Source organism: Micrasema longulum, unplaced genomic scaffold (assembly GCF_059751315.1).
Source record: "Micrasema longulum isolate JH-2025_06_02 unplaced genomic scaffold, ASM5975131v1 h1tg000548l, whole genome shotgun sequence".
Taxonomy (NCBI): domain Eukaryota; kingdom Metazoa; phylum Arthropoda; class Insecta; order Trichoptera; family Brachycentridae; genus Micrasema; species Micrasema longulum.
In genome coordinates, this window is record NW_028277744.1 from 1,385,253 (window position 1) to 1,410,093 (window position 24,841).

A 24,841-nucleotide genomic window follows, 5' to 3' on the forward strand; every position below is an offset into this window, starting at 1 on the left:
AGAGGCGATACGGTTGGCTTGGCCATGTATTGCGGATGCCTCCTGAGAGCCTTAACCACGCTTGCCTACTTTATAAAGCATCAGGTTCTCAACGTCCTGGACGTCCACTGCTTACTGTTCGTCGGCAGTTCATGTCAGAACTACAAGACGCGAACCTAACTTGTGAGGATGCATAGGAGCTGGCAGCCGACAGAAATGCCTGGAGGATCTCCGTGGACTCCATATGCTCCAATTAGGGAGCGGACATAGAATGATGATGATGATGATGTATTTGAAGGGATCTAAATGGCCACCATTTGTCTAGCTGCAGCTTTTATAGAGTGAAGAATTTCAGTGCTACGGAAATGTAATTTTTTTTCTTTTACGCGGTAAAAATTAAAGCATTTGATTGTATGGCGAAGTTTCCCGAAAGCGCATTGAAAAAGAAAAGAAGAAAAAGTAAATCGGAGTCAGGTATAATTGATAAGATTAAGAAAGGGTCTCTGAGATTGTTTGGTCATGTAGAACGAATGGATGATGCAAAATTGGTAAAACAAGTATATATGGCGAAAATAAAAGGTAACGTAAGACGAGGACGACCAACGAAGACGTGGCACGATCAGATAAACCAAAATCTTAAGTCTGGTCTTGTCAAAAACAGGAAGAATCGAAGGGCATGTTTGACAAGATGTATGCAGGACAAGACAGCTTGGCATTATATTCGTGTTTATTGATTTTAGATTGTTGATTAAAATTGTGTTATTGATTCAAAATTATTTGTTTGATAAGTTTAATTTACTAATATTATTGATTTATATTTTATAGTTATAATTTTATTGGCGATTATAAGAGATTCGATGAATCCTATATAAAGAATAATGTGATAATAATAATAATATTCTGAACGTGGAAGTAGCTAGAAATGTATGACAAGATAGACGTGTGTGGCGGTCCATTCTTTCTGCCTACCCCTTCGGAAAAATGGCGTGATGGTAGTAGTAGATTTTTTTACAACTCGTTGAAAACGGACCCAAAATTAAAAAATGAAATAAATTTTACATTGAAAAAATAAAAAATCAAAATAATATATATATATATATATATATATATATGTATGTGTATCACATTTATAAATACAAGCTTTGTTCAGTTGTACTATAGTCCTTAAAATATAGCTTGATTAGAATGACAGCTGTCAAACTAATTTCATTAGTGATGGGAAATTACTGATAACTGATCAAATCAATTTTATAAGTTATTTCATGCAATCATGAAACTCTGTTTCCGAAAATTGATATAAAAAAAGCAAAAACAAGCCTACTATTGTGTGTTTAATACAATTATTTACCAAAAAATGAGACATTTATACTTTTTTCATGAACAACATCAAATGAAATATTTTTTTATTCGATCAATTTACGATCTCTAACGTTTTTGCAAAATGATGTAACCTTGTAGAAACGTCGTTAATAATTAGGTTTATTTGAGTTTTCTTTTAGTTTTAAAGCTGATTTTATATATTAATGTTGATTTATGTTTCAAGCATTGTAATAAAAAAATAAATTAACACGCCCGATACTAATGATCTTTCGTGTGTCAATATAAATAACTCCTTTGACGTTACTACAAAGTTATATAGTCAGTTTTTCTGGTTTATAGGGAATTTCCTTGTTTTATTGCAAGAGATTGTTGTCAGTTTTAAACTTTTAAAATAGTTCTAGTAAATGTTATTTTAATTAGAATAACCTACCATAAAGTAGAAACATTATAAAAAATGAAATAAAAAATCAACAAAATTAATGACAAGATATTGGATCAAACTACATAAAAACGAAATAATTTTAAAGGAATAATGATTTTTCTAATATAAAATGTTATATCTCATATTAGGTACGTCAAATAACTATCTCAATAATCAATTGTGATAAATAACTTTACTCTGAATTTAAGCAATCATAATTATCATGAAGTAATAATAATTAATCAAATCTAGAATGACTTATTTAAATAACTAGTTATGGTTGTAAATACAAAAAAATGATAGGTCATCAGAGAAACAATAATTTGATTATTTAAATAAACAAATCGTTTCTTGGTAATAAAAACGATTTATGTAAACTAGCTGGTAGCGATAGTTGTCTGTTATATCTTATTAAATTCAGCCCTACGGGCGTCATTTTATCGACCCTTCGGGACTCAGTTAATTGTGATATTGGATGCAAAAAAACCGCTTTTATTTAATTTTCACAACATAAAAACAATAAATTATTGAAGATATTATATATAGATAAGAACAAAGAATGTTTTGTGGATTTTTAGCAAACGAACTCTTAAACTCAGAACAAAGAAACTTGTTCCACCACGCCACTTCCAAACTCAAAAATGGCGTACATATGTAGATGGTGATATTGATTGTTCAAGTGTTATACATATATTCGTCCCTACTCAACACAGGACTTTGGCTCCATGGAGTGAAGATTTGTGTCTCAATTAAATGTAACATAAATATAGTGTAAATAAAATAAATTAAAATAAAAAACTGAAAATGGACCTTTTGAATGCGTATCACCATTTATTGTTTACAACAGGGCCTGTGTTGAATGCGATAATAATAAAATTATAATATATTGAGTGTGATTAGTAATCGTTATAATATATTGAACCACATAACTTTTTTGTAAACGTGTTGTTGAAAAACATTTGGCCATATTGATTTTGTGGTACATTTTATTATATTTTTATTTCAAATAAATAATGACTTGATGATGAAATGAGTTCAAAACAATAGAATGAATCTACTTGCATATTATCTAACTTCGGAGGTCAAAATGTTAAAGTCAATTTACTGATTTCTGTCTTTCTGGCATATTTTGTAAACTATTCAAATCTGTGATAGAAGCACATTCTATCGAATTGTACATAAAAATGATACAACTTACATAACAATATATTGATACTTGCATATTAAAACAAAACAACTTGATAAAAATGTTCTTAAAGAAAAATATGTGTTTAATAAACCTGTAAATCTATTTTTTTTTATAAAAAGTGCACATAATGATTAGCTTTTAGGACTTGTAAAATGAAGATAATATCGTCATTTCCCAATCCGCGCCCAGTGGTGCATAGGGCACTGCATTGTAACTCCAATTGCAGCGTATCTAGATCAGTAGTAAACAAAGAACTAAGTAAAAATTAACAACCAGGGCTGTGATTACAAACGCTGTCTTCATCGGTATATAACGAGACGGTTAAAGTAACATCGATATTTATGTATAAAAATGTAAATATTTGTATGAAAATTAAATATATCTTCGTCGGAAACCTATAAGTGAACACGTTTAGAAGAGAAAATTATAAAAATATCATATTTTTCATAGAGATAACTTAATTTTACTTTGTAGATAAAATTTAAGATATGGCATAGATATTCCTCTAACGTAAATTGTTATGTTCCAAAAAGTTGAACAACTTTGGCTAAGAGGCATTTCTCTGTGGCAGGTCCAAGGATCTTTAATTTTCTGGATCAGGTGACAAAGGAATCGAAATCCTTTTTCTAAGTTTGAGTAATTGGTTTGTTCGTATGGAAATAGATCACTGTTACATCATGTGAAATAACTGGTGTATGACAGAGGCGATCCGCGTATTTAAAAATAAATTGAGACTCATTATTTTTAACTGCGATACGATCCCACTTACTATTTAATGATGCTCACACTTACACACATCTGAACACTTATTCCTCCACTAATACAGATAAACACACATCTACACTTACTCTCATACAAATTACACATGAACGCACCCTTTTGTTGTAACACAATTTAATAATATGTATGATTCTTATTTAGAAACTTTGCTGGTCTGTCTTTAAACTGTATTTTTTTTTATGTTACTTTATCACTGATAACTGTTTGTTTCTTTTAAATAAATAAATACCAGAGATCCGACTCCCATTTAGAAAAAAGGCTAAATTCAATTTTATATAAGGTAGTAAAGAAACATTTTATTTATTTGACACTTTATATACATATACAATAAATATACATATAAAGGCGGGCATATTGCCTTAAGGCAATTTCTTCCTACCTACCAAACCGGTCAGTTTGAGAAAATTATAAATACATGAACATATTGAATCTTACAATTTTATACAAAAATTAAAAGCAAAGATTAACAAAAATAAATATAGATGCAAAAAAATTAAAAAAAAATACCACTATACTATGAAGAGAGGAGAGGAGATGGGAAGGAAAGAAGAAGGATAAAGGAACTATTTAAATATTTAGATAGTGACATTTCAATATTGACTTAAATGTAAATAAAGAAGGGGCGTCTCTAACATTAGTGAGTAGATTATTCCACAATCAAGCGGCTACTACTGTGAAAGAGGAGGCAAGCAAATTAGAGCGATGACAGGGTATTAAAAGGGTTCTCTCGTTACTAGAACGAAGAGATAATCCGTGTTGTGAAAGAGGTTGGATGAGCTCTCTCAGATAAACAGGTGAAGTGTTAGGGGAAAAAACGTTTATGAAGGAAAAAAAAAACAGAATTCAAACAGAAGGTTAAGAAATATGTGTTAAACAACTTATAAATGAAATAAATCTACATTATAATTATTAGAGCACACATAAGAATATGTTTATGTGTGCCCTATTTCAAGATTCAAAATAAAAAATATTTCTTCTTGCGGTGCCTTGTCAGGTGTCAAGTCCCCCCGACGTTGGCTATCACTACGGCGAAAGCATCTCGGTCCTGCGCTACTCTTGTATTACGCAGCCAGGACAACTGCTTGTTGAATGTACTCGCCGTAGTGATTCCTGGGAAAAGATGACCAGAGTGGTTTCCCGTTGCCTTTCGTGGATTTCTCTGGCGGGGTTACCTTCCCTTAGCTCGATAATTCTGGTTTGGAGGCGCCAGAAACTCGCCTTTCATCCTCTCGTTATCTGCTGTGATCACACCGTTATGAGTGTGATCCCATTGCCCGGGGTTTGCGGCGTGGACGCCAACGAGTAGGACTAGTCAGTGGTGTTGCCGGTGGAATGCAACTGGGCGTTCACAGCATTTTATTGAATCACACCCTCCGGCAAGATGTTTGAATCGGGTTGTGGTTCTGTGGCTAGTATCTCGGACTCACGGACCAAAGGTCCGTGGTTCGAATCCTACTCTACCCCAACTTGATTCCCATTTTCTAATAGTGAGTTATTTACAACTCGTTGAAAATGGCCCTCAAAATTAAATATTTGGGTAAATCATAAGAACGCAAATATTTATTTAAAAAAATTTTTTTTTTAAATGTTACTCCCTGCGACCTTACTGACAGTTTAAACCCCAAAAAATATTTTTTAAATCTTAATTTGTCTATACTGTAAAATTGATATTTTAGATGTAAGGCTTCGTGGCTCTCAGGTACACGTTTACAATCAAACTGCGAAAATAATCAAACATAGACACTTTGAATGTTTTTATTGTACCCCTCAATACAGACGGTCAGTACATTCAGCTTATTCTAGGTTTCCTGTATCATTCCAAATTTGGAGTGCGGCTTCAGTTTCCAGATCCACTTAGAAAAATAAAATATTGCATATCTACCTTGGAAACCAATATTCCACGCTCATCGTGCTAGGAGTTGAACCCAATACCTTAATTTATTAGACTTATTCCCACTCAATTTCCTTTATAAAGATTTTTACGTGTCTGCTGTTCTTGTTCTATTTTACACACATAATTGTACTCAATTATTAATTGTATTAAATACTGGAATGGAAAACGTATTGTGCATGAAGTGGGCACATTTAAAAAATAAAAATGTTTGTGAATAGACTATCAAGCAAAGCCGGAGTAAAAAAAAATTTTTTACGTTTCGTATTATCATCGCTCTGATTTTATAAAATTTCGTAATTTTGAAATTACTCCGCTCGTGACGTCACGAGTTGTCGGTGAGTTGTGCAGCCGTAAAAATACACTCAATATTGAAAAAAATGTCTACCCGGAAACAGGAAGTCTATCACAACACACAACAACCCTGTAGTCTTTAGGAAGGTTTATTCTCAAGAACCTGTGACGTAATTCAAAGTAGTTCTTTTTTTGTAAAACAATTTTTATGAATATTTTTCACACATTCTTCGTACAATTAAATGCTCTAATTTTTACAGCGCGTAAGAAAATATTTTTTGTGTGTAATTTCTCGTAGCACTGAACTTTCTCATTTAATAATAATTTATAATCATAAAGAATGAAAATTATGAGTTCAATTCACAAACAAGTAATATTTTTTATGAATGCTGTCTTTTTTACGTTTTTCTAAGAAACTCTTAGTTTTTACCACAAACTTTCTATATTTTGGTCAACTACATTGTATTTAAATATAAAAGAAACATCTCGTGTTTAAAATGAGAAAACCAGTTGCGTTACATCGGGGAACGAATCGTAAAATAAAAAATTACAAGTATTCAAAATACGAATACCATTAACCTTTACTACCAACCGCGACTCATAACATGCGGTTAAATGCACGCCTCGCCTTTGCAAAATATTTTAAGGTCTAAGATATTTATTTGCGTTAACCCCTCGGAGAAATAATGCGTATCTAGAGAGGAGCCTAAACGTATGAAAACAATTATATGACTATTGGGTATTAAGTTAGCTACAGTTCGCAGCGCTAGGACACTAAAAACGTTGCATTTTGTGGGAGAAATAGTTGAAAACTTGAACTCATTCCCCCCCTTTTTTAAAACTATTGGTCCACGTTTGTGTTGGCTAATAACGGCATGTGTCGTGTCCACACGTTGGTTATATATTTTTGTGTTACTATGGTGAAAGTGTATGGAGGGGTTTGCATGTTGGTGTAAAATAGTGTCCTGACGAGGAAACAGGTACATCTTGAAACCGGTAGACATATAAAAGTAGGTTAGTACCTACAATAATTGTTATAAATATATAATAACAATTACAACTCAATTACTTGTTACTACGTTTTTTTACTATGTTCTTTACTATTTTCCTTTACAATGTTTTCATTATGTTTTTTACTATTTTTTTTTATTTTTTTATTTTACCATATTAAAAAAAAGTTTTTTACTGTTTTCCTTTTTATTTTGTTTTTTACAATGTCTTTTACAACGTTTTTTACTATGTTGCTTACTGTGTTTTTTATACTGCGTATTTTATTGTTTTTTTTACGGTTTTTTACTATTTCTCTCATTCCGTTTTTTTCTATGTTTTTGCAATATATTTACTATGTTTTCCACTGTTTTCGTGTTTTGTACTATGACTTTTCCTACATTTTTTACTATGTTTCTTATCTTGTTTTTTATATTGCGTATTTAACTGGTTTTTTTAAAATATGTTTTTTGCTATTTCTTTTACTACGTTTTCTACTGTTTTTTTATCATTTATTTTACGTTGTTCATAACTGTTTTTTTACAATGTTCTTAACTTTGTTTTTTACAGATATTTTTGTAACTAGATGTTTTACAATCTTTTTTTCTATGTCTTTTAATACGGTTTTTACTAGATTTTTTTCTATGAGTTGATTATTGTTTTTATATTTTTATTGTCTTAGAATGGGGTAAATGACGCCAGTTAGCCAGTAGAGGCAACTTTGTATAAATGTATAATTTTATACATAAGATATGATAATAAAATATATATATATTCATTCAACTTAAACAATTATTAAAAAATTATATAATTATTTGATTATAATTAAATAAAAATAATGTTTTTAAACGTAATTATTGTTATTTGCCAACATGTAATGAAATGTTATGGGTTTATGATACTTTAATTACGAATATGGAAGTCTAGGCATTTACAGGGCTAGACTTCCATATTCCCTTATTTAAGGTGTTCTCCATCCCTGTTGTAATTTGTTAATCATAATGATTCCCGGGGGGGGGGGGGGGTGAAATCCAGTCTTTTGTCTACGAACATTTGGACAAACTCAAATATTGTAATGAAACCAACTGGTCCAAAAAGAAGTTAAAAATTAAAAAATTGTTTTCAGGCGTTGCCTAGTATGTGAAATAATTCAGTCAGATGAATCTCTTCGCAACAATAAAGGTTTCAGCTCTTTAACTTCACTAAAATCAACAAATGGAAGAATTGAAGAAATTTGGATGTTTAAACATAGGCAAAATTGTGAATGTTTCACAGTGTGTAAAGTGGCCACTTAAACCAGGCAATGACAGGACATAAGCCCTGTAAACGCCTAGACTTCCATATTCCCTTATTTAAGGTGTTCTCCATCCCTGTTGTTATTTGTTTATATCAATAGATAAAAAAAGCAATTTAGTTAGAGCAAGAACGATAAAGGAAAGAGTTTTGTGCATAGTTAGTGCTGCAGACTGGCAGATGAAACAAATACTTATTTCTTGTCACGCGAAAGGGGACATTAAGATTAATTTTGGAGAGTTGGTTAAAAGAGACTACTTTATTATTTAATAATTTATGTAAATAGCATAATTCAGATACAGTGCGTCTATTTTCAAGGGTAAAACATCCATTTTGTTTGGCAGATTGGCTGTAAGTACAAAGCGTTTTATTGTTTTAATAATCTAGGTATTTAAAAAAAAATTGTTGAACATTTTCAATCCCTTCTATGTTTGTTTTATATTGTGGGCTCCGCACAATGGATGCAAACAGTACAACATACGTATTATACAGTTTATATACATATAAGGGCAAGCATATTGCCTTAAGGCAATTTCTTCCTACTTGCCCAATCCGTTAAATTAAAAATAAAGATTAACAAAATAAAAATATATAAAAAATTAACACTATTCTATGAAGCGTGGAGAGGGGATGGGAAGGAAAGAAGAAGGATAAAGGAACCATTTAAATATTTAGAAAGTGACATTTCAATCTTGACTAAAATGTAACTAAAAAAGGGGCGTCTCTAACATTAGTGGTTAGATTATACCACAATCGAGTAGCTACTACTGTGAAAGAGGAGGCAAGAAAATTAGAGCGATGAAAGGGTATTAAAAGGGTTCTCTCGTCACTAGAACGAAGAGATAGTCCGTTTTGTGATAGAGGTTGGAAGAGCTCTCTCAGATAAACAGGCGAAGTAGGACTATTTAAAATATTGTGAAGAAGTGATAGAATGTGAACGTTTCTTCTATGCCTGATACTGAGCCAGTGTAGTTGCGTGCGATATTCGTAAATTTAGTAATTATATTATGCAGTTTATAAATCGCCTCGTCGGCTTCGTAGTGTAATTGTCAGCGCGTTTGCCTACCATGCACGAGGTCTCGGGTTCGATTCCCTTCATGGTTGAGATGAAATATTGATTTAAAGAGTCCCTGGACTGGTACCTGAAGCGTAAGACTGATCATCTTACCTTCATGTGACTGAAATAACCATATGCGCTGCGATGAGTGTACCAATGCAGTGCTCTGAGCACCAATAGGTGCGGAAAGGGGATGATGATTAATCGTCGTACATCTGAATAGTGAAAATCCTTATAAACAGTGCACAGTCTACGCTTTTCCGTAATTATTTTTTATTGGATGCTAGGATAATTTTAATCGCATCCTATTATCTGTTTATGTATTTCTTATATAATAAAATGTTTCGCCCGGAAAAATGTAGCACTCTGCCATCAGATGTTCAGACATTAGAATAATTAACAATGTTTTGAGTATGTCCAAATGTTTGTGGATAGGCTGGATTTCCTCCCTACCGTACATTCACGGAGACTGAACCGCTGTGCACGTGCAAACCACGAGCCCACTGCGTGATATCTCATGATTGGCCCATTTCACACCACGGCAAAAATCTACACGACATGATAAAATATAATACCGTGGATCAATATTTATTGTTTTACAGTTATGTATTTATTTAATGCCTGGCAAACGTAAAAACCAGTACACCATGAGGCCGACTAATCTCCAGTCGATTTCCTTTTGCAAGATTTTTACCTGAGAGTAATTGCTAAATTTAAATAATGATTTTGTTAAAATAATCATTTAAATCTCTTTTTTAAGTTCGACTATATTAATTGAATCGGGTTGTGGCCCTGCGGCTAGTGTTGCGGACTCACGGTTTAGAGGTCCGAGGTTCGAACCCCACTCTACCCCAACTTGATTTCCAGTTTCTAATAGTGAACTATTCACTACCCGTTGAAAATGGTCACCAACATTCAAATATTTGGGTAAATTATCAGAACGCTAATATTTTTTTAAAATTTACTGGTGCCTTTTTATTGATATTTTTATCAAAATACATTTTTAAAAATCATCAACAACTTAAAAATTAAAAAGCTCTAACGAATATTGAGTGCGCACGTAAATATTATCATAATTATTAATTAAACTCTGTACCTACCCTTTGTAAAAAAATATTTTTATAATGTTATGTAACCCGCAAACAAGCCTCGGCTTTGCGGGAACGACAAACCAATTAGATATGTATGCTATTTCATTGTTCAAAAATATTTTTATACATGAAAACTATTTTCTTATGTATTATTAGATATTATTGTAAACATATGTAATAGCTGTAAAAATATAATTTTAAAAATAAAAAAAATAGTTAAAAATAAATAAGCTCAGTAAATGCCTCGACATCCATATTGTCTTCTCAAAATTGTTTTCCCTCTCAGTTTTTTTAATTATTTTTTTTAATTAATAAATTTCATAAAAAGGACATGTTTTTGTAAAATTCTAAACATATCTACTTTTACACATCTAGTCAATGTTATCACTGTAACTCTCCAAAATAAGAGACTAACTCATTGCTTGGAGAGTGACTTACACTGTTTTAGTTGTTTATTTATAGTAGTTTATATAATTTTAAATACGAGTACATGAAAAAGAAAAACATAGGATATATAAAGAAAAAACAATAATACATTCATACTAATTAAAATTTAATGTTGTTTTTACACGCATTCAAAGATTTTATTAGATTAACTTAATTTTTTTAACAAATTTAGATTAGAATAATTAATGTTAAAAGTGAGAATTTAGATTAAAATACAAAAATAATTCAGTTGCATAACTTAAGGTGATTCTAAACGAAAATATGAAACTAATTATTCATAGATGGCGCTTTTATCATTTTTTTATTGAATAATGGCATTTTTACGTTAATTTTCAATGGAAATTTTATAAAACTTGGTTTGCGGAAACTTTACACTTTATCGATACCATAACAATATATTTTGGTTCTTTTCACAAAATGGTGTACAAAACAAAAAAAATATATATTTTATTAATTAATAGAAAATAAACGTTAAAATTTCATTTTCCAATAAAAATGATAATAGCGCCATCTATGAATAATTAATTTCGTATTTTCGTTAGAATCACCTTAAAGAGGAACACAAATAGAAAAATTTTAAAAAATTTAAAAAAATATAAAATAATAATCGTTGCTGGATGTCTTTATTAAAACGAAGTGCACTTTTTTTTAAAGTTCAACAAAATAAATTTATGAAGTTAACACCATCAACAACAAAGACACTTAGTTTATTTTTAGATACAAAAACCCAAGTTATAAATTAATGTCCATCAATCGCAGTGCATCTTGGTCATTTTTGGTATCAAAGAGAGTGTGCGGACCAACTACTGCTTTACAAAATTATGACAGGAATGGTTGACTGTACAGAGCTGCTTGGTTTAATAACAATACATGTGCCAGCCAGGATTTGTAGACGGTACCACATGTTTCATGTACCAATAAGTAAAACATCGTATATTAAAAAAGCTTTTTTCGTAGGACTTTTTCAATGTACAATACAAAATTTAAAAATATAGATTACACAAACATCACTCTGTCAGATTTAAAATTTACACTAAAAATGTATTATGTAACTTAGTAGACATTATAATAATAAATATGTACATCTCCCCTCCCCTCCTTATCCTCTCTTCAAGCATTTTTGTCCTTATCCCGCCCAATTTACAGGAACTTAATGTTCTTAAAATAAATATTAAAAAATCTTTGATTATTGAGAACATGAAAATAACATTTTAATACGCATAAATTGTATGTATTTATTTGATATGTAATATATTTTCTTTACTAACTTTGTATACTATGTGGAAATATGTTATTAGTTCTGAGTTTATACACTATATCTGTTTGTTTACTAAAAATATGTATGTAGAGCTGTTGATTTCCCAAATAAAATAAAATAAAATAAAGCAGTGCCCTGTGCATTATTAGGTGTGAAAAAAGAACGATGAAGATTACAGTAATGTGTTTATGATAAAAATGGTGGTCCAGTTAAATAGATACTGTTGGGAATCTCTGTTACAAATATGATGTTCTTACAGGAAGTGAATTCTGACAAGTCGACGAAAAAACCTGCCCAACAGGTAAGTAAGTACAAGATAAACAAATTGAATAAATGATATTAATTTATGGATTTTTATTTTGCATGTTCGTATCGAGTTTATCAAATAAACCAGTTTGTTAAATCGGTTTGTATATAGGATTTGTAAAGGAGATCTCAGCCCCTTAAAAGTTTCCGTCTGTTAAACCCAATCATGACGAAGAACTTTTTTTTTTCGAAATTATAGAAAATGATTGTTATTGAAGTAGTTTTTTTTTATTCAAGTAAATTTAAAATGAAGCGGCCCAAAATGTCATTTTTCAAGATTCTGTTTTCTACGCGTGGCCATGTTTTTTTTATTGATACCAGATTTCGATCAAATCAGCAACTTTAAATATTTTAACCAAAAATAGTTTATATACCATTTTAAATTAATTGAATTAATAATTTAGAATATTTGTACTCGTTAATAGTTTACTTACCATTTTAAAAATGAAATAAATTGATAGAAGTTATAACGAATTTAAGGAAATAACCTAATTGGGATCCATTAAAAGCGAATGTTGTTTTGAAACATTAAAATACAAACAAACTAAAAAAACAACATCCTTCCATTTTCTTGTATGTGCATCTCGACGAATGTAACCCTGCCGAGCGATTGAAAAAACATTTACGCTTCTAACTTTTTTTCTAGTTAATAAATTTGAGATTTTAAAAACTAAAAACCTGCTCGTGGCAAAGATGTACATTTAGCTGAAAACCGGACGTAAATTAGAATTACTGAACCAATTTACGTCCGGTAGAAACTACAAAAAAAGTTAGAAGCGTAAGTGTTTTCTCAATCGCTCGGCGGGGTTACATTCGTTGTGAATGCACATACAAGAAAAATTGAAGGGTGTTGTTTTTTTAGTTTGTTTGTTTTTTAATGTTTACAAACAACATTCGCTTTTAATGGATCCCAATCAGGTTATTCTCTAAATTCCTTATAATTTCTATCCATTTATTTCCTTTTAATGGATTACTGGATGTAAAGTGGCCACTTAAACCAGCCATTGACAGGTCATAAGCCCTGTAGATGCCTAGACTTCTATATTACCTTTTCTTAAATGTTCTTCATCTCTGCTGTAATATGTTAGTATAAACAGTTCCCCAGGGAGTTGAATCCAGTCCTTGTCTACAAAAAATTGGACAAACTCAAAATATTGTTGGTTTATAAAAGAATTCAAATGTGTAAAAACAAATAAATAATAATCGTTTAGCTTTAATAATGTCTGTTACTTGGTCACTAGTTCAACGAACTTCACTTAAAATTTATTAATCATCTTTAAGTGAACCAGGATTAAAACGACAGTAAATTCTAATTTATAATTGACAACCGTTAGCTATTATTGAATTGAAAATAATTTAGTGGAATATTAGCATATTTATTGCATTTTTAAAACATGAAAACTGTCAGAGTGGGTTTTATAATTCTAAAACGAGTATTATTTCGGTTTTTAGAAGTAAAATATATTTCCGTTGATCGTATGTAAATTTCAACAAGAAAAAAATAATTGACGCATGAATTTGAGATACAGGTTTTGTATAAATACATTCGTCTCATTAACGCATGTTTAATACAAAACGATGCGGGATTCTCCTGTCTTTTTTTAAATATATCATAATGTTAAGTGCCCGTGCGCTCTTAGCAGCAGGACGTATGGTAATCTAGCTATCTATCCTATCCACATCATTCCAACCATTAGCTACCTCTCCATCCGGTCCTGTCTCTGGCTGCTACCTTCCAGTTTTGCTGCCCAGGCCTGAGAGTGAGCCTGAGCTTGAGAGTCAGCCGCGACATCAACCAACCATCGAAGTCTCGGTGTTCAGACACTTCTTCCCAACTGCACTGGGTCGTTAAACAATACTCTTTTTGGGGTCTTTGGATCTCCCATGCGCATGCAGTGCAAATGACATAGCCAACGCAATCTGTTTATAAAATAAACATGACTATTAACATATTACAACAGAGATGAAGAACATTTAAGAGAAGGTAATATAGAAGTCTAGGCATCTACAGGGCTTATGACCTGTCAATGGCTGGTTTAAGTGGCCACTTTACACACTGCGTAACATTCACCATTCTTCCCATATTTGAACATCTATATTCCTTAAATTCTTTCATCTGTTGATGTTTGTGAAAAATATCATTTTCAGGCGTTGCCTAGTATGTAGGTAAAATAATTTAATTAGATGAATCTCACCGGCATAAATAAAGGTTTTAGCTCTTTAACTTCACAAACATCAACAGATGAAAGAATTTAAGGAATATAGATGTTTAAATATGGGCAGAATGGTGAATGTTACACAGTGTATAAAGTGGCCACTTAAACCAGTCATTGACAGGTCATAAGCCCTGTAGATGCCTAGACTTCCATATTACCTTATCTTAAATGTTCTTCATCTCTGTTGTAATATGTTAATATAAGCAGCTCCCCAGGGAGTTGAATCCAGTCCTTGTCTACGAAAATTTGGACTAACTCAAAATATTGTTGATAAACGTGACTATGTTGACATCCTGATATAGATTGTACAGCTCCATGTTGAATTATTTAATATTACTTATACTGTAATCTAAGCTAATATTATAAATTCTTTTCCAAATCAAAATGTCGTTTTTCAAGATAAGTTAGACATTTGACGAGTCATTTTCAAATCACGATAAATCCCGAGTGTAATTATTGTAGGCACTTTCAAATGTTTATTATTTTTACTATTAATATGTTTACATTTTTGTGCATTTCAAGCGCGCAATATTAATAGTTTTTGTAAAGACATTTAAGTTTGTAAGTGAAAATTCTTGATGGAAGTTCGTTGTAATTTATTATAGAAAATAAAAGACGAGTGATCCACAAATTTGGAATATCCAGTGACCGGTTTCATCGCGTATAATGATCCTTAAGACAAAAATTATTTAATTTAATTTACTCTCATAAAATTTTGAATTCTCTTTCTCAGTTATATATAAACATAAAAAAAAAATTAAAAAAATATATAATAATAAATAAATACAACCTTCGGTCAAAGAGGATTGACCTACTACTCGGTTAAAGTGTACAATCTACTTCCATTATCCATAAGGACAATTAGTAAGTTCTCAAAATATAAAATTGCTATTAAGAAATGGATAGTAGAGGTAGGTTGCGCACGGATCGATGAGTGGATCAAGCCAAATATGTAAAATGTATTCACTGTTTATGATTTTTTAAATTAGTCTATATAAATTGGTCATGTTTTTTTATGAATATTTTTGTTTTTTTTTGTTTATTATATTAATTATAATTAGGTTAATTGGTTTAATAACGTTTTTTTATAGTTATTATTTTATTAATTTTGTTATATAGCTAATCTTAGGCATGTTTCACATTTTGTAAAATGTTTCCCTCGGCACGGGACACCCCAGTAATGGAACATTATTCTGTATAAAAAAAGAATACAAACAATGTAAAAGTATAAATAAATAAATACATTGAATTTCTTAATAAAGATACCAGTCTCGAAGATGTCGCGAAAGCGATGAAACCAGTCGCTGGATATTCCAAATTTTTGGATTAAAGTATCACTCGTCTTTTACTTTCTATAAAAAAATTGCAAAGACCGTTTTTATTTTTAAGATTATTCTAATTTTGAGAAAGTAAAAATAAATAATTAAAAACAAGATTTGTTCAATTTTTCGAGCTGATAAAAACGTAACACATCCACTTTTTTGCGTATCGAACGACAACTGGTGGAGCTACATTCGTGATTTTGACAAAAAAAAGCCAGAACTATCATAAATCGGGAGTGTAAAATAACATTTTATCATCATTGTTCCCTCTCCGCATTTAATGGTGCATAGGGCACTGCATTGGTATACTAATCGCAGCGCATCTGGATTATTTTTGTTACACGAAGGTAAGATGATCAGTCTTACGCCTCAGGAACCAGTTCAGGGACTATGAAAAATTCTAGTGTAAAAACACCCTTTTAAATAAATATTTGAATCGTACCCGAGGCCTCTTGCATGGTAGGCAAACGCGCTGACCAGTACACCCGACAATATTTCAATATTATATAAAAACGGAGGGCAATTCGATGAGTAGTGATTTTTTCTCAAAGAGGAACGTTTGTACCAAATGGTTTTGTAATAGTAATAATTATTTTTAATTTACTGAAAATGCTAAATAGTGCATAGCCAATTTTACCATATACCTAAAAAATAAGAACATATTTATTGCTATAAAACAGTATATACAGAAATAACTAACACAAAATGAAATTGTTCCACACAATTTAAACCATAAAAAATCACGAAAATAAGCATATAAAAAACAAAGTTTTTTTTCGGGAAATAAATATGATAAAATATGTTGTGGCTCGTTTTATATGTACAAGCATTTTTTGTTAAATAAACAAAAGGCTGTAAAATCGGAAAATAAAAACCTTGATCAACTTACACCAGTCTGTTTTTGGTTGGCTGGAAAATATTGGTAAAAGCAATAAGTCCGCCAATGTACACAAAACTATTGTACGAAAAATTGAATAACATAAATGAAACGTAATCACGAAAGTAACTAACCTAACTTAACATGGAATACATTGGTGATGTAAATATAATATTATTATTGTCATGTAGAGCGTTCAAGTAACTGAAAAAAACGTTTTCCAACATAGCAGTGAATATGATGCTTATAATATAAATAATCATATTCAAAAAGCTACATATTTACAATTAGATAGTAATATTTATTTATGTATTTCGCCTTGACATTCGAAGATTCAGAAACGTTATCATAATGGCTGACAGCAATGAAATAAATAATAAGAAATACGGATTAGGATTTTATTTATGAGAAAAATTACAGGTTTTATGTCGAAATACTAACAATATCTCACATTTCTATCCGACTTGTACATAATTATCATTAGGGAAAACCCCCATTCATCGTAATAATAACAGCTTTGGTTAATTAAATTTTAAGTTTTTAAAAAATCTGCCGTAGACTGTTATATGTTAGGAAATTCGACCCTTTGGGCTTTACGCAATCGGCCCTCCGAGCCTCCTTTCATCTTTTCCGATAAAGTGAGACGTTTTTTTAATACGAAACTTGTCAGCTTTTCAGATATCCCTATGCAAAAAACACGTCGTTTGGTCACTTCGTTGCGATGTGAAAGAAACACAAACACCCTTTCCCATTTATGAAATACAAGCTGAACCCGGAATTGCTTTGCTATTGCTAGATTTGAGTACATGCGCGTATATAAATTAAATGAACATAATCGAAAGTTTGATATCAATTGTTGTATTTACTTTAAATTAGATATGTACGTATACATTATTATTTTTAGTGTACATAAATTGTAAAGACAGAGAATTTTGATAAATACCTATTCGAACATTGTTTTCCTGTCACTGTCTTGCACATGCCTCCCCGATACTGTGCGAAAAAGACAACTGCATGTCAGACCTTTTGTTAGATTGGACAAAATCGACGTTTCGCTGTCCCGTTTTCCGCACCTCAAAACTGAACCGATTTTGTTATTTTTTTAGACAGAATATTTTTTTCTGTATCGGTACGTTTTGCGTTTTTCAAAAATAGTTATATTTGTATACCGCGCGTCGTGCGCCCGAAGACAGCAGATTAAACTGTGCATTTTCGCGGGTTTGGATGGTTCTAGTTATAGTAAACATTTTTTTTTAAAAATGAAACCAAAGAGACGCCAATGGTAAATATCTATAGTGTGTAAAAAAAAAATAGACGTTGATGTTTTAAAAGGGGAATATGAAAACCTAATAAAACTATTTGGCTTGACGAGTCCATAATCGCTATTAAAAAATTGTATTTTAATTCATTAAATAAATAAAAATAGTGAGAGCTGATTTCAATGATTAATTTATATACTCGTATATTCCGTTACATGCATCATTCTATCCAGGATTGAACATCCTCATTTGGATTTGTATGAACTTTTTCTTACAGTACTATGGATGGATCAGTTACATAAAAAAAAAGTTTACTCAAACAAAGTTTAAAGTTTGATAATTGTTGCGTTTTCTTCGAAATGGACAAAAGAGTTCGCAAATATGTACAAATGAAACAGTTAATATTATAAATTTATAGTTAAATATATAAATTTACAGTTATATTAAGTGTATAATAGTGATAAATGATGTTAGAATAAGTATAGATGTAAATATTGTGTTGTAAATATATGTTAGACTTTGTTAACATAGAACTAAATAAAATAAAAATATGAAAATAAAACAACTCATCTTGCACATTTTGACAAAAATGTAACAATGGTTTAAATGTTGAATGCGGGCAACAAACTGAACGGCGCACTAAGTACAGTAAATGCTATTAAAATATGTCAATCGAAGCTAAACTGGCAGTGCATAACGTAGTTTTAGTCACAACACTTATAAATGGGAGTGAAACTGGCAGAAGAAGGATAAAGACCGAATAAACGCGGTCGAAATGCAATCGAATGTGTGGGAAATCATTGTATGACAGGGTTACGAATTATGAAATCAGACGAGAGTGTAAATCTGAGTCAGGTATTTTTGAAAATATTAAGACAGGGTCTCTGAGATGGTTTAGTCATGTACTCGTATAACGAATGGATGACGAAAGCAAACAGGTATATATGGCGGTAATGTTGGACGAGGACGACCAAGGAAGACGGGGCACGATCAGATAAACCAAAATCTTTAGTCTGGTCATGTCAAAAGCAGGCAGAACCGAAGGGCATGTATGACAAGATGCATGAACCTGGAAGAAGCAAGAAATGTGGCCAGAATAGACGCGTGTGGCGGCGCATTATCTCTGCCTTGAAATGGGGTGATGGCAGTCGTAGTACCAGTAATTATTTAACTTGAAACTTTATTTAACTTACCTTTTTATGCAAATGACCCTAAGTTATTTATCTAATCATAAACATAATTTTTTTCAACCTAAAATGCATATCAATCAATTCAAAATAGTTTTTTCGATATGAGGGTATTAAAAACAAACTTAAAAATCTACCAAAAAAGGAAAATGAGTTATTGACGCCAAAATAAACCATACATAAAAACTTACCTACCTGAAAAATTGCGTAATTCAAAACCGTCCCTGAATCTTGCAAAAACAGATTTCAATTATACTACTTGACACCGCAAACTTAGCATTCTTCATTGGTTAGTGAAGCTTAATTAGAAATCTCACAATTATTTTTTCAAAGTTTTCCGCAAATATTTCAGTAATTACTTCAGTTGAGATTTCTGAGTTTGCTTCTATGCTCTCATATTTAAAAGCAATGCTAAGTTTGATTTAAATAGAAACTTTATAATAATTAAGTGTTAACATTTTTGCTAATAAATGGATCTCCTTCTCTTGAATTTTTCGCCTATGAATACTCAAATTTTATTTATTTATTTCTACCTAAAAATAAAGCATTCAGTGATATTTTTCACAGAACACCGAGATTTTAGAAAATTATTGTTTTGTGGTCTTACCGGGAATCGAACTGGGAATCCTCAGTGATGCAAGCGTCTTAGCTATTTACCCCACGGTGTTATATTTTGTTTACGAAATTCCCCATAAAGGACGGTGTCAGTGAATCTTTGGCAGTTAGTACTCGTAATATACTGAGCGAATGTAAGACTGATCAGACGAGCATGCCTGACGTGCTACTTCTACGTCTGACATTATTTTCTTAGTACATAAGGTGTACTGCCACAGCCTTACTGACACGCTACTATACTCTTTTTGGAACTACCCGTATAAACCCGTAAATTCAAAGGTGGTTAAGGTATGAACTGTAGTCGAAAAAATACGACTCTCATTTTATTCGAGTTTTTGACTAACAAAATGCAATTAATGATTTTTTCTATTTTCTATAAAAACTTATTACAACGAGGAACTTCAGCCCTACGGGAAATTTGATACAAAAAATGTTTTCTTGCGCGAGGTAAAAATTAGAGCATTCAATTGTGCTGCAAATTTTCTCGAAAATGTACGAAAAAAATAATAAATATTTTTATAAAAAGGAACAACTTTGAAGGAAATCACTGGTACATATGAATCAACCAATGATAAGATATCTGTGAAAGATATCTGGCTCGCTTACACTAAACGGATCAATCGGAAGAACTGACAGACAATAAGCGGACGAGAATCTTTGACGTCTCACGTGGAGTTATTTAAAAAATACGAAACTTTAAAAAATCATAGCGGTGATAAAAATATAAAAAAATTGGCTACGTTTAATAGTTTATTAAAAAATAAAAACCACTGAGCTTCCTAATTTTTCACTTATTTTAAATCCACGAGGTATTAAAACACTAAAACACATTACAGGCATACAAGGTATTAGGATTGAAACAATAATTAATATTCATACCGAATATGACATATTAGATTTTCCTATTTCTACTGGTTGTTATAGTTAATGTTAAAAACAGATTGTATAATATGTGCTGTACTTGCAAATTTTAAATTTATAATGAACTGCTTTTGTGAATATTAAATTTAATAGATTTGTTAGTGTTAGGGCCAAAACTAAATTGATCAATATTTCGTTTATTAAATGATACATTTTGTAAAGCACGCGTTTAAATTACTAACAACTTCGTTCCGAAGATTTAGCGGGTTAAAATAATACTTTACAAAGAACGCTTTATTGGTTAATTTTGTATACCGACCAGCAATTTCGGATGTTATTGTTCTGCTCTGAAACATGTTTATTTCAAAAGTGTCGTATATCGTGAATTATTGTTTTATGCCCTTTTAAATGTCGTCTACTGAAGTTGAGATATTTATTTTTCTGTGTATACTTTGTCCCCTTGTATTTTTTTATATAATATTTCAAAGAACCGGACATTTGTCCTATACTTAAGTGTTAAGATCCATATTTAGTTTATTGTTTTTTGTCCTAGTCACATAATTTTTTATTTATTGAGGAAGAGAAATCTTGTAATTGTTTGAAAGGGTCTCAGATATATTTTGTTTGGCACTAAAATATCAGTATTTTTTTTGTAGAATAGGTTTTGGAAAGCTTGTGAGAGAGGAACAAGCTTTAGTCTTCTTCTTGAAGTCTGCAAGTGCGCTTGTAGAGTTGCTGACGGAAAGTCAGACCGTAGCAGGCGAGGAGTGTACGCATCCTCGAGTGTTACGTGTATTAAGTGACAGGCGAGGCTTGTACACATCTTCGAGTGTTACGATTTACGAGTGTGTGGGTGTGATTGCCCTGAGGTTTTATTCGAGCTGATTTGTGTATTTAATGGCTATGTGCCCGCTCAACTTTTTCAGACTATTTTCAATTTGGATTAATGTGACATTGCGGAATTAGAAAATAAATAGTATTTTGAAGAAACTTTGTGTGTCTTTTTCCTCGTTCGCATGTCACCCGAGATTGGCGAGACCTTCGAAGCGAGAACCCTGCACCAGCTGACGTGAACAGTTAGTAATAATATGAAAATTTTTAATTCCATCAAATAAAGTAAACAATTATAATAATGATTTGTTTGTAGATATAGTGTTAATTAATTATCAACTCATTAAAATAGATTAATAAAGTAAAATTTTACTTTCTTGAATATTTCGTTGAAATTCTGATGGAACAATCTAGAACTCGGAACGAAAAAATGACATTACACATTTGAAAAATACGTCATTTAAAAAACATTGGTTTACAGTGTTAAATAAATATTGTGGCTATTTAATATTCAAATTCCTCCCGTCAAAACTTACCGTTGAGCGATACGTTAACAACAATTTATTTCGTACGTATTTTTTTATGTTTACTGTGTTTACTATTACATGACTGAAATAACTGTTATTTTGACCATAAACATTTCTCTTTACTAATAATTGTTCGAATAACTGTTACCGAGTCGTATTTTATTTTAAACAACAATCGTAAATATCCACTGAGAACCAAATCAGATTATTTTTTATGTACCGCGTTTATTTATTTTTTTGGATCGCCATTTTGATTTTCAGATACCGCGTCAAATAATAAAAATATGTTTTGGTGCACAGCAGACGCACGAGTGAAAAGGGTTTTAGTGTGCAATGAAATATTCAATTTATCACCTTGATCAGTGGGTGTGTAAAAACTGAAAAGTATTATTTACAAAAAATGCATATCTACTGCAGTAGTTTTTAGTCAATTCATATGTCGCAAAAAAACAATATTTCAAAAATAAGATGGCGACGCGACGCGACGCACAACTGTTGCATGAGTCAATTTAAATGTTTTGGTATAAATATATTTATTTATAAATGTATAAATAGTATTAGCAAAAAATATTTTTAGGCACATTTATAGGCAGCTAGAAAAGCAAAAGAATTCTACGGGTATACCACAACTAAATAATAACCATTTTCTTTTGATCTTCTGTTAAATTATATGTTTTGTTTAGTTATGTTTGAATTAGTTTTGTAAATAATGTTGTTTTATTATTTAGCCCTTGATTTTATGATCTTTAATAACATCATAATTCAAAAATACATTATATTTATATAGTTTTTCTTTAAGCCCAAAAGCGTAAAATCTCAGAATAAATTGATCTCGAAGCTGACCTGATTCAATCTTGTATGTATGAAAAAATAAGAGAAAAAAACGGTTCATTGGATTTATTCATGGCTTTATATTATGCAATATTCTTTCACAAAAGAATTTATTAAGCTTTGCCGTTGCGTGACATAAATCAGCTTATTAGATGCGAATAAACAATTGAAATGGAATTACATATTCATTGAAAAATCGAAGATTCGCAGATACGATCTCTTGTCAAAGCAGCGTCAATGTAATATATATCAGTAGACTAACAGTATTAAGGTTTACATTAAATTATTTAAAAACAAATTATTTTACATACTGAAACCGTCTACACGAGTTCCCGAATTTTAGGCGAATATTTTTATTCACTTTTATCGAGAATGTCAAAACAGACCTCGTGTTATTAGAAAATCAGAATTTAACCGCGTTACAATACTGAACACAATAAAATTAAACATCCCAACTAGAAACCTCAGACAAAACTTACTCTTTCATACCGACAACCATAGAACTAACTATGGTTTTCATTCCTTTGTGCCCAGAATTCTGCCACAAACATACCAGTCTTGATTTCTTTGATAACAAGTTATCTTCTTTCTAATGATCATTAAACCAAATTCAAGTATAAACACCCCTCTCCCGCCTCCACTCCCTCAAAGTTTACTATATACCATTGAGTCTTTCTACTTAAAAAAAATTATTATTTTCTATGCATAAATGTGTCCATAAAAATGCATATTGGGCGTATATATAAATAAATAAATTAATTAATTAAACGTCATTTTATCATGAAAAAAATATATACCTATATTACATGAGATTTTGTTGGAATTCCTAAAAAGGGGTTTCCATTGATTTTTAGTTTTAATTTGAAATGGTGCAAAGTGCAATTATCTACTTCAACTGCCTAGGCTGGGTGCTACAGGGTGGTCACATTCACTCAGTTTAGCATCGTGCCTGACATCTCATACGCCAGCCACAAAGCGAATAATTTTGAACCAATTTAATAGTCCTAACAAGTTTAATAGGTACATAAAATGCATATAAATAATAATAATTGTTATATTTCTACGATTTTAAAACATACATTTTGTAATTTAAATCACACGGATTTGAAAATAGTATGACAAAATGAACTACACGTTTAAATAATATTGATGGAAATTAAGACGATCAAAAGTAGAAAATCGTTCCATGCCGAAGTTGAGAATTCCTTAAAAGTATCCAAATACTTTTTTTTAATTGACCCTGTTAACATTTTTAAACGAATTTTTCTGTTCTAAATTTGTTGCAACAGAGGGAAAACATTTTTGAGAAAAGAAAATGGAAGTTTAGGCATTCACAGGGCTTATGACCTGTCGTTGGCTAGTTTAAGTGGCTACTTTACACTCTGTGTTTTTTTTATTCATCGAAGCTGTTTACCAAACATAGTATCCGGCAAAATACAAGTTACAGATATACAAATTAACATAAAATAACATAAATATTATATTGACATATTACAACAGAGATGAAGAACATTTAAGAGAAGGTAATATAAAAGTCTAGGCATCTACAGGGCTTATGACCTGTCAATGGCTGGTTTAAGTGACCACTTTACACACTGTGTAACATTCACCATTCTGCCCATATTTGAACATCTATATTTCTTCAATAATTTCTGTTGATGCCTAGACTTCTATATTACCTTCTCTTAAATGTTCTTCATCTCTGTTGTAATATGTTAATATAAACAGCTCCCTAGGGATTTGAATCCAGTCCTTGTCTACAAAAATTTGGACAAATTCAAAATTTTGTTAATAAATATTATATATCTTGGAACAATAAAACTAAAAATGGCTTGAAGAATAACATCAAAGATTTGGTAACAATAATGCTCGCATAACTAGACAATTTTAACATAAATATAATAAATATGTGTTAAAAGTTTTGTGTGAAAAATAATATAACTAATATCGAAAATTAAAAAATATAATGGTGACGATAAAAAAAAATTGTCACGGGGATCAA

General features: G+C 31.0%; 1 protein-coding gene across 1 annotated transcript in view; it reads left to right on the forward strand.

Moving 5' to 3' along the window:
- The window catches only part of shd (cytochrome P450 family 24 subfamily A member shade), a 105,636-nt gene that overhangs the window by 26,708 nt on the left and 54,087 nt on the right, over positions 1 to 24,841 (forward strand). The window lies entirely within an intron of this gene.